We start from the raw sequence: 12145 nt of genomic DNA, 5'->3' as shown, positions 1-12145 counted from the left end.
GTGGATCTATTATTCACTCGTGTTAATCTCTGTAAGGGAACACACAGGTTCCGTAATATGTTATTTTGTCCCAGTCCTTCCTTTGTATACAGAAACTGTAAAATTACTGATGTATAACCTGAAAGCAAATAAATTTTGGTATCTGAAACATAAACTTTGCTGCTCCTGCTCTACCTTGCTCTACATGACACAGGATCATGAGAAGTGGTTACAGTAGTGAAAGCTTAATTATTCTTTACTAATTACTGGATGAAATAAATTAGATGTCAAGAGCATCTGTAGTAAAAAAATGACATCATATATGATATAATTAAATACACAAAACTATGTTTAAATAGCTGTAAATGTCTGGCTAAATCAAATCAACCAAAAAATTCAAAGACAATATTGACAAAGGCCATTACGTCACACTGTTGTGAATAAAAGTTGGTCCTAATTATGAATTTTCTGGTAAGTTAAAGTCTAAGTTTTATTTTTATGATTATTCTTTTTTGTTTCTGTGGTAATAAAAGCCAATGATAATGTTATTTTGAACAGTTGGCATATTTGAGGTGGTGATAAAAATTAGTTGATAAATGTATAATATTACCTTGTGATATAGATATAGCTATGGACAAAAAATTACCTAAAAGTTCTGGGAAGAGCTATCTAAATCTGTAGTGCGACTGCTACTGAGTTTTGTGTCTTCAGAAATCATGATCTCATGTGCTCGCAACAAAGTGTCTTAAATTGGATGTTCTTGATGTCAGCATGACTTTAAAATCTTTGTGCAGTCCGACCAAGGTGTAAGAAAGCCTGCGGCAGAGCAGGAATTTGCAGTAGCTCCCGGGGTAGGTTTGATAATCAGCTGTAGCTTCTCCCTTCCTAGAGCTCCAGAGAATCTGAGTGTTGCTTTTGCCGACAACTTTTAGCTTAGGTTACAGGATGAAGTAGACACTACTGACATTAAAGGAGGAACTTACACGGTGTAAAAGCTGACAGACCAAACAGGAGCAGCATGAGTGTAACGTTATTGTAATGAAATTTCACAAAAGAAGTGTCATAAGAAGTGTCTATGTTATTTATTAACACAAACCTTGATTAACTTATACTAGCCATTGACACATTTAAGTCTTAATATCAGGTGTTTTCCGCTGATTTGAGCTGAGGAAGTACAGCCAACCCGGCTCTTCGGCTGAGGTCGCCGCGGCAGAAAGGCGGCAGTGCCGGCGCATCCGGCGGTACTCGGGCAGCAGCAGCAGCAGCCTGGCTGCCGGTAATCGTAGTTCCTTTGTTCCCCCAGCCCTGCTTCCCTGTCCAGACCAGCCTTCGCGCCGCCTGGTCATGGCTTTGCTTTTTTTTCCCCCTGCTTGCTCACCTGCAGTCTCTGTTCATATTGTTTTATGGTACTTTAGACAACGGGTTTTAACAGCTAAACATAAAAGCCACTGAGAGCATAAACAGGAAACTTGTGTTTAGGTGGGAGTGCCTAGGAATTTTATACTGCTGACCACAGAGGCCATGGGAGAAAGGAAATAGGAAAAACACTGTAAATACCTGGGTGACTAATGACTTATGCTGTTCATCTGGCTTTTCAGAACATGAAAAGTTCAGTCTTTTTGAAAGGCAAAGCAGCACAAGGCAGGCACAATTTCTCAGGTCAATACTCTCCATGCCCCTATGCTGCCTGTTTCTCTGCTCCGCTCCCACTACAAAAAGTGCCTCGTTTCTATAAAGTCAAATAAACCCGTAATAAATTGTCTCCTGGCACTTGAGGCTGAGTGCACTGCTGGCCGAGGGAGGGAGTGTGACACGCGAGGGTGTATGCTTGCTCTCCGCATTCACACTGCCTAAGAGGATTTAGACGAAAGAAACCAAATTTGTAGTCCCCTGTTTTGTGTTGAGGCAGCAGCTGGAGTTTGGGGGCAGTGTGAGCCTTTGTCCAGCCTTCCCTCGCCGGCTCCCGAAAGGGTTGTCATTGTTCCTGAGGGGCCTCCCCAGGGCTGCTCCTGTGCCTGCTCCCTTTTATCACCAGCCGCATGGCTTATGAGAGGTTTTGTCTTTTGCTGACAGCAGCAGATCTGGCAGATCGGCATCTCTCACGCGACGGCACTGGGGTGGGATTCCCAAGTTAGCCATCTGCACGGGGGGGACTGGCAGAGTGGGGCATTTTGGTGACCAGACGATTCCCCTCCTGGAACCAGTGCTGTTGGTGAAACCACGACATCTGGTCACCTTCACCGGGAGCGTGGGGTCTGGTTTCTCTCGAAAGCTGCAGCGGTTTCTCACACTGACATCATGACCCGGCAGAGCAGGGATGAAAGCAGATGAGGATGCTCCCCAAGGGTCATGTTTCTCTCACAGGGAGCAGCAGCCCGGAGGGAAGGCAGCAAGGCCAGGCCCTTCAAATGGGGTGCAGGATGCATGTGCAGCCCCCTGGGATCCACAGGATCCAGCTGTAGCCCTGGTCAATGCTTGCCTCAGTTTCCAAGGCAGCACTGACCGAAGGGTTTGTGTTGCAGGCAGGGCAAGGCAATGTGGGCTCCAGCAGGATGGAGGGAACCCCTTTCGTGTCCTTTATTCAGTCCTTGCTGCTTCTCTCTCCCACAGCACAAAAACTGATACAGAATAACTAGTCCACTTTTCATCAAGGTCCTATAAAAAACCCCCAATGACTTGCAGGTAATACTGATGTGCCCAAGCTGCTTCAGAGAAGGGCCAACACACCCAGGGATGAATCAGCTGTTGGATCTTGCTGAAATCAAGTGTGTTACTAAATAGGGCTGGAATTTCACTCATAGAGAGTTAAGCACATCTGTAAACATTTCTATGAATCCAAGCTGGGGTTTCATCCATAATGAACTTGTTGTTTGATTGCTGAACTGGTGCGATAAGCTCTGGCAATGTTTGGCAGGCAGCTGGGGAGTACACCTTTGTTGATAGCCAGGCATGATCACTTCCAGATGGCAAGCACTGAATTTTATTGATAGATATGCATGTATGTATATGTTATATATTTGTGTGTATATGTTTCTTGTATGTATACATGTATCTATAGTTATATGTGGTTGTAGATACAAATTGACCCAGTCTATAATAACACAGTTACTTATTCCTACGCAGTTAAAAAATATGTAGGAAAGGTTGCAGTGATCACAAAACAGGAGGCCAAACATCTACATTCATTTTTCCATGAATATTGTAGCAATAAAAGATGCTGGACTCTCTAAAGTCTCCTCTTTTTCCAAGGGCAGCCACAGACCAAGAACACAGCAGTACAACCTGTCCAACACTACAGTTCCAACCCATTCTGAGAGGACCTGCTCAGACCCTCAGCAGGTCCTCACTGCAGCAGCAGTGCCTCTCTGCAGCAAGCACACAACCTCACTGCTGCCCAAGGAGATCGCTGAATGCTTGTCAGGAAAGTGAAAAACAATTCCGCTAAGCGACAGCCCTGGAGCAAAAGTCAGCGAGGGACTTGGCGGTATCAGGATTGCACTGGTGAAGTTTAGCCCCCGCCACAGCCCCGCACAATGTGGGTGTCTTGCTTTCCTTGCACGTTGCCTGGAAGGAATCACAGTGCTCAGAGGCCAACAGTGCACACACAGCACTGCCTGAGACAGAGACACACTGCATGGCTAATTCGGGGTGGGAAGGACACCGCTCCTTCGACTGAGCTGAGTACGTAAGCCAGCTCTCACACAATGACCCTGAAGTTGAGTCCTGAGGACCGTGGTGGCCAAAGCATTTCTCAGGGTTTTACTCCTAAATCCCTTCTCCTGCATAATACTGAAAAGGGGCTCTGACCCAAGACTCTTCTCACTTAAATACTTGAGCTGCCAAGCTACAGATTTTCAGGGATTCCTTTTAAAACTCTTCCACTTTGTACAAAGCGATTAAATATTCATTGGCACGGGGACTGGGAGCCGGCCTCCTGGATGAGCACCCCCGCCCCAAGCAGCAGAGCCCTTTTCATTCCCATCCTCTGAATATTTAATCAGCTCATACAAAGCAGAGCAGCTTCAGCAGGGGAGCCTGGGAGAGACCCGGCTGTGAGACCCACTGATGACTGTACACAGCAGAGGCACTCGATCCCAGGCCCCTGCTCCAAAGCAGACAGATGAAGGATTTAAGCATTCGGCTCAGGATAGCTGTGAGCGTGTTAGCTATTCACAGTGGAGGATATGACACTTCCTTTCTCTTCTGTCCCCCACCCTGTCTTTTATGCCAGTTAGATGTGGTTTAACCACCTCAGAGTCCAGGAGAAAGACAGGATGAGGAATGCTTCGTTTGTGTCCTGAAAACTGTACAAAATGAATGGATGAAAATTTGATGAGAAGTTTTTCAGCCATTCAAGCACCTCTCTTAATAATTCAGATGTTTGATTTTCTTCTTCAGTATGCAGTAAGGATTAATGCACTTTGAAGATGATATAGAAACTTTAGGTTTCAGAAAAGGAGAAAAGCCTGAGATTTAGAAAGAAATTCTCACACAGGAGTATGACACTCTTATGTGAGTTCCTATCCCCCTGATTCTCTTAACTGAAGACTGAGATTGGCTTTGCACTGAAATTTCAGCATAGAGAGATCTTTTGCAGCTTACCTCTAATAAACAAAGTTCACAGCGGAAATGCTGACAGGTTGTGATCAAAGCAGCACCCTCAGGTGTTGCTGTGATATACTACTTGCTTACTAAAACACAGCAGTTCAAACAGCCTGGCTGTATTTAATTGGGATATATAGTATTTCCAACTCAGAGAGCTCAACACTAAAGAGAGTTTTTCTTAGATCTTTCATTCTGCCATTGTTCTGCTATTTGCTCAGAATAAAGACATTTAGGAGACCAAGTTTTGGTTTTCATCTGGAACAAGGACTCTAGGATTATTCATAGCATTGCCTTGAACTTTATAGGAGGCTGCCCTGCAAGCACTCCTTTGCTGTTTCCATTTTGAAGACCATGCTGTCCTCTTCCCAGCTGTGGGGAGCAGCTCTTACCCAATGGCAGCTGAACATCTTTACTTCAGTCACATCAACTGCATATGTAAAAAAACTGACACTGACAGTACACAATAATGTAGTTTTAGTGTCTTTAAAGTATTACAAAAGAGAAGGAAAAAAACATCCAGATGATGAATTCTTGGATTACCATCTCAGGCTCTACCAGGCACCATTCAGGACTTGCTAGAGTCTGGAGTAGTGCTTGGCTCCACACTTGAAGTTCACAATTCACCCTCTGAAATTCAGATGCATGTCTAAAACTTCAGCCTGGCCTGGCCACTGGAGATATAAACTATGCCTCAAGGATGCCAGCTGGATCTGAACTGCTCTAACCCTCACCTGGGATTAGAGTTGAGCAATTTCTTTAGGGATATTTCTTTCAAGAGACCCGTGCAACAGTTAAAATGGAAGGGAAGTCTTTCAGGCTATAGGATCTGCTCCTGTTTCAGGAAGGCAAGGGAAACCTTGTCTGCTAAGTGCTACATACTAAAACTGGTTTATCCAGGTTTGGAGTGAAGCCAACTCATTTGAGGTATGGTCCTCTCTACTCTCAACACCATGACCTTGGATGCTACACATGGAGCAGGGTTCATAAGATGGGCAGGGCACAACTCACATGCACAACTTGGATCAGAATGATTCTTTCCACACTGTTTCTCCATTGAGTCAGGGCAGTGGACAGGCTTTGACACCTGAAAGGAAAGTCTCAGAGAAGATGACAGAGATGTTGCATGAGGGAAGCATTAACGAGAACAAAGGACTTATCAAGAAAGAATATTTTTTTCTTGCCCAGTTCTCCCACAACATCCACCACAGTACCAGATCCTGACTGTCACCCTCAGTCTTCCTAACTGAGGAGTCCAGACCCCACCACTGTCATGTCCCTCCCTCTTTGGTCAGTGAATTCCCACTTGTAATCAGTTTTTATTTCTTAGTCCCACCATCTGTTTGTTGTTTTCCATTAGTCAATTTTTTGCCTCCTTTCCAGCTGCTCTGAAGAATTTCTTGTTTCTACTGCCTCAGTGCTGGCTAGGATGTTTCTGAGAGTTCCCATCCCTGACCATTATTGGAGGAATCCTCTTTCTTTGACTTTGGATGGAGTACGTTCAGCCCAGGGTGAAGATGGTGCATGTATTAGCTTTGTCTCCGGCAGGAGCTGTGAGGGGACAGAGCATGTGCAGTCACTCCCTGTAGACCAACAGTATCTTTTATAAGCCACTCCAGCAGCCCTGAGAAACTTGCCTGTGTGCCTTAAAGATGGGATGGATGGAGATACCAGCTTCTAAAAAAAAAAATAAAATGTCTCTACTTAGCATGGGCAAAGTGTTGATTTAAAAAGTTTCTAACTTCTAACCTAAATGAGACACTTCTTTAAAAACACCAATGGACATTTCCCAGCGGAAAAGGTCACTTTGCCTCCGCTCCTGCATTTTGAGTCACTGCTACGAATCCCTCAGAAATTAGGCTTTTTTGGAAAAAAAGTTTGTTATCATTTTTTTGGTAATATGAACAAAACAAAATGTTTTCTCAATTCCTGTTCCCAGAATCTGCTAAACTGTTTTGATAAAAATTTTTCCAAAAATTCAGCCTTAGGCATACACCTGGAATATAAAATATCAACCCAAATGATTAAAACTTGACAAAGTCTCAAAATGTGATTTTACAACAGGAAATACTGGGCAAACGTCATATTATGCACTATTAGCCCCGCCTATTAAAAATATTTTCTTATGTGTACCAAAGAGCTTTACACAAACTAGCAGATGTAGTCACTATTTCCTAGTATGCAGTATCTCAGTAATTTTGACTTTTTCATAATTACTGAGTGCAATAAGACAACATAAATGAAATAATCCCTTGGTGAACTTATTCTTTTAAATAAAAGCTTGATTTGAATTATGCTGAAAAAATGTATCTTTAAATCAATTGATTTCCATTTAATTACATGGATATTAGTTAAAAACAGCTGAGTGGACTTTTTAATTTTTAATTGTGAAAATTCTCTCCCAGGCTGAAATCTTCTGTGCCAAGTTTCTGTGCTGAGCACATTTTTATGGTCTAGTTATAAACCCTAGAAAAACAATGTTTATAGGAAATGTTGACACAACCTTAACTAAAGTGGTGCTAGCTGACACCTCTATATTTTCAATTTGGGGATTTCTACAGGGAAAATATAAACGCTAATGCAGTAAAGGAAGCCAACTATAATAAAACCCTCATAGTCTTCCTGTTCACCCCATGAAGACCTACTTCAAAAAGCACCAACTCAGACTGGAGATGAGTTGAAGTTAACTGCGTTCTTCTGAGAGTACTAAAAATTACCTGCAGATAGTTCAGCCTTATATTACTTGCAAGACTTCAGTTTGGTCAAAGTCACGTGAATATCCATTAAAAAAAAAATCCTTACAAGAAAATGAGAATGTGCATAAGCTCAAAAAAAGGGTGCTAGTCCATTTATATCCTTCCTAACACAACATAAAAAGAGGAAAATAGACTTTATAGATTCTAGTGAAACAAATGTAAGTACACACAGGGGAAAAACGCAGAGATGGAAAGAGAAAAGTGAAAAGTGAAGTTAGCTTTCCTACTTGTATCTTTTAAGTCTGGCTCACTCAAAATGAATGAATAAAGGAAGGTTTGGGGCCTCTGCTTAGCCTTCTTTTTAAAGGTGTTTCAACAGATTCATGAGCCAAGATCAGGATCATTTTCAAGATCAGGATTTTCAGGTTTTGGTGACCAAGATCTGAAAGTCTTGGGTAGCTGATTCTGCCTCAATAATAAAATCTAGTTGTGTTAGTGACGCACTGGAAGTGATATATAATGTTGGAGGGAGGATGTTGGAAAACGTGGTAATCTTGGAACATAAATATGAAATACAGAATGAAAAATAAATTACATTGTTTAAGGGCAAATTGTGCTGAACCAGTCTGGTTGCCTTCTGTGATGAGATGACTGACTCATGAGGGGAATACTACGGATGGCATTTCCTTTGATTTTTGCAATACTTCAAAGATTATTTCCCATAGCATCCTTGCCTGGACTTGAAGATTTGTTGTAAACTGGCTGAATCCTCAGGCTTAAAGAAAATCAACCAGTGGTTCAGTCTAAGTGGTAACCAGTTGAGTAGTTTTCTGGATTTAACAGTGGGCCTAATGTGGTTTAATGTCTTTCTTAGTCACTTAGACAACAATTCATAATGCACTTTCAACAGATTTACAGATAGTATCAATTTGGGGAGAGTGGTCAATAGGCTGGAGGGTAAAGCTGCCATTCAGGAGGACACTGACAAGCTGGAGAAATGGGTCTCTTAAAGTTCAACCAAGGAAAGAGCAAATGCTGCACCTGGGCTGAATTACCCCTGTGCAGCAGAACAGGCTGGAGTCAGCTGGACTGATGGTGACTTGCCAGGAAAGGAGCTTGGTGAAAAGACAGTCTTGGTGAATAACCTGTTAAACATGTCAGTAGTGTGCCCTGTGGGAACAAAGGTCCATCTGCATACTGGGCTGTACTAGGGAGGATAAAGTCAATGGGTCAAAGAAAGTCTCCCCTTGACATCATGAGACCTTGTATGAAATAATGAGTCCAGTATGGGATTGCCTGGTACAAGAGAGACATTGGCACATGGCAGAATCCAGAAGGCGGCCAGCAAGATGCTCAAGGGGAGGGAGCATGAGGCAATAAGGGGTGACTGAGAGAACTGGCTTTGCTGAGCCTGGGGAAGAGAAGGAGAAATCTTACTGTTGTTTTCAGTTCCCTAGGGAATGGTTGTAGAGAAAATGGAACTGATTCTTCCTGAAGCTGCACATCAGAGAGATAAGAGGTAAGACAAATGTAAGAATGGGAAATTCCAATTGGACGTATGGGAGTAAAAAATCCCAGTGAGAATATTTGCCCAGAGACATTGTGATAACTGTCCCTAGAGATACTCAAAACTCAGCTGGACAGGTTAACTCCAATTTGAAGAGTAGGTTGGGCAAGGTGATCTCCAGAAGACCCTTTCAACTTGAATGGTTCTGATTCTATTTGCTGTTTAGAAATCATCCTGACTTACAAGTTCAAGAGGTGTCTGGGAAAACCAAGATTTTCCAATGTCACTTTTGGCATTTACTTGTTCAGTGGAAAAGGAGAAAGTGGGAACAGTCAGAGCAGCAGCCTGCTGTCTCTCAGATGCCACTCAGATTCCTCCTTTAGACAAACTGGCTGCTGATGGACCTGGATACTTGCCTGCTTCTGAGAGCCCAGCCTTATCTGTTTTTAAAGAAAGGCATGCTGAACTCTCTAGCAACATTAGAAAGTATTGGCCTGAGTTTTTCTTTAGTTGCTATCATACCTAACCTTCACCTCTTCAGAGGCAAACACTAAAAGGTTACGTAAAAAGCCAAACTGAATCATCCTGGTAAACAAATGCAAAACATTGACCTTGTCTTAGACCTGAAAATGACCTACCCTTATATAGCTGTAATCCACTCCATTTAGTGCAGCTAACAAACTGTAGTCCTTTGATTCAGTGAGACACTTGCTGCTTTTACCATTACTTTTGTCTTGTCTAATTGTCTATTAAGAAGGTAATTTGGGTTACACCCCAATGAAAATCAGACCTACCTAACCTTCTGGAGCTCCCAAGAGACCTTTCACTGAGGTATCTCTGTGAGCAGAAGAGCTTTGGATGATTTTTTTTTTTAACCTTGCTAACATTTCAGCCATTCTGGCAGCAATTTATATTGTTTCTGCCTGCTGCCTACTTCTTCTTCCGTTTTATCCCATAGGTTTCACAAGATATCACAGTAACCTTGGCAAAAGTATGAAGTCTGTTTTAAGGTTAATGCTAAACTTCTGTAGGACATTATTTTAAGTTTTAAAGGAAAGATAGTATGTTCCAGTATGTACCTGTCAGTACTAAATGATTGTTCATTTCCTGTGAATTGGGAATAAAGTAATAACATACATCTGGCAAGCTAAAACATGTTGCTTATTTCTTTTTCTTCTCTGAGCCATATCCTTCACCAGCTGTGAGACATCACTATGCAGAATCTCCAAATACCTTTGAGGAAAATTAAAACAAAGGAACAGAGGGCTGGAAGGGACCCCCTGTGTCTTGGAGTCCAGTCTCCCACTAGCCCCAGGCCACATCACACAATGCCTTTCATCAGCTGTTCCCGTCTCACTCCATCTTACAACCCCTCTTGTGCCCCCATACTCGTGTTGGAAGTCTGCTCTCTCCAGCATTTAGTGCTCAACTGGCTACATAATGTCCTTCAGTTTCCAGTTAAAAATGCGTTCATTGGCAGTTTATGCCCATTTGTACTTGTGCCAACACTGTACTTTATCTTCAAAAGATCTTTTCCTTCCTTGATGTTTAACCTCCTGGTGTATTTATAGAGAGCAGTGACATTCCGTATCGGCTTTTGTTTTGCTACACTAAATGTGTCAAGCTCTTCTTGCCTCCTTATGCAAAGCAGACTTTCCATTCCCTACCACAACTTTGCTGCCCTTGTTCCCAGGTCGTCTTTGGCCCAGGGGGCTATTGCTGGACACAGCATTTCAGATAAGGTTTCACCAACTTATTTTATTAGTTGCTAACCATTTTCCTGCGTGAGTCAAGACAGAAGATGACATGGTAAGAGGATATACATCACCAAATGTACTAAATACATTGAGGAAAAATCTAATTATAGACTGCTTGCCCTTTGTTAATGTAATATTTGTAAATGTTAGGTGTTTGTGGGCTTCACAAGACCATGGAGTTCTGATGATGGATCCTGAAGTACACGTTAGAGCCTAGAAAAGGACGCTGAGGTATGAAAACAACAGCCATGGAAACGCAGTGACCTGAATAAAAAGAGTCCTAGGGAGAGGTGAAGTAGATTTATTACCGCATTGCAATGGATGATAAAGGAGGTGATTAGAAATTAACTGTCAAATTCAATTTTTTATACTCTCCTGGTCAGACAAATACTTGAAACATAACAACACATATTTACATGAAAAAAATCTCAGTGGCATTCTCAGATTTTCCATTTGAAAGTATAAAGAATGGCAAGTGAAATTTTTTTTATGCTATAAATACTGTTTGCTTTCTGTGTATCTCCAAGTCAGAACAATAGAAAAATGTAACCAGCATGATTAAGTGGAGAAAAGAAGATCCTTTGCATTTTTCTCCACATGGACTCAGTCTACTGAGCTCTTGAGTAACTTAACATAAAAGTTTATTATTTTATGTTCTCATTGTTCATTTCCAAGGTGTGACCTGAATAAAATCTTTGGGGAAAAAAACCACAAAGCAAAAGGTCTTATTGACTGAATGTTGGTACACAGTATTTTATGGAATAAAAATTAAATGTACATATTGTTTATTATGGTATTGAAATAACAAATTTCCTCAGTCTTTCACAGCAGTTCCAGAAATTAAGCATCTCTTTCATGGTTCCTGCCAGCTATGCCCCAGTAGAGTAATTTTCTTTAGTATCACACACCACATAAATATCACAGTTTTATCTGATGGCAATGAATCTTAGAGGCAAACAGTTGTTTTTCCAGCCCTTTCATATTATATTCATAAAGGCATGAGGGCAGCTTGAATCATTAAACATTAAACTGAAAGGCAGCATTCGGAAGAGACCTGAGTGGGGACCTCCCTGCTGGATTAAATGTAATGTTCTCGTTGCAGAAAATGGCTCACTCGGCTGCACGCAGGAGGTTAGCTCAACTGCTCTCTTAGTTCCCAGAGAGGAGAAACTGGTTTGTGCAATTTTGCTTTATGTAAGAAGCAGATTCTCAGCCACTGTTCAGTTGCAGTTCCATTAGGCAAAGTCTTTGTACCTCTTCTGCCCTTTGTGGCTCTCTAGACATGGGAGCGTTGTCTTTCTGCATGTAAATCTCTGTGTTTTTGAAGATATTTTTCTTCTGTGACCTGCCTATTGGACTGGTAGAGGCTCAGATTACAGTGGTTTTCAATGGACATTAAGCACATGCTGATACTTTTTCAGGCAGGAATGACCTCTTGAATTTGGAGCTGTAAAATGCAGCTACTGTGTTTACTCAGTTGAGGGACAAATCATGCTCCCCAGGTCTCATATTCTCAGGTTGGTTGTAAACCTTTTTGTTTTGTTTATACTATATTTTGGGACTCAGATTTCACATCCCCATGGGGTCTCTGCCTGTTTGAGACT

This window comes from Corapipo altera, unplaced genomic scaffold (genome assembly GCF_003945725.1).
Source record: "Corapipo altera isolate COAL_440 unplaced genomic scaffold, ASM394572v1 47, whole genome shotgun sequence".
Classification (NCBI taxonomy): domain Eukaryota; kingdom Metazoa; phylum Chordata; class Aves; order Passeriformes; family Pipridae; genus Corapipo; species Corapipo altera.
The sequence above is the reverse complement of the archived record's forward strand: the minus strand, read 5'-3'. Positions refer to the sequence as shown.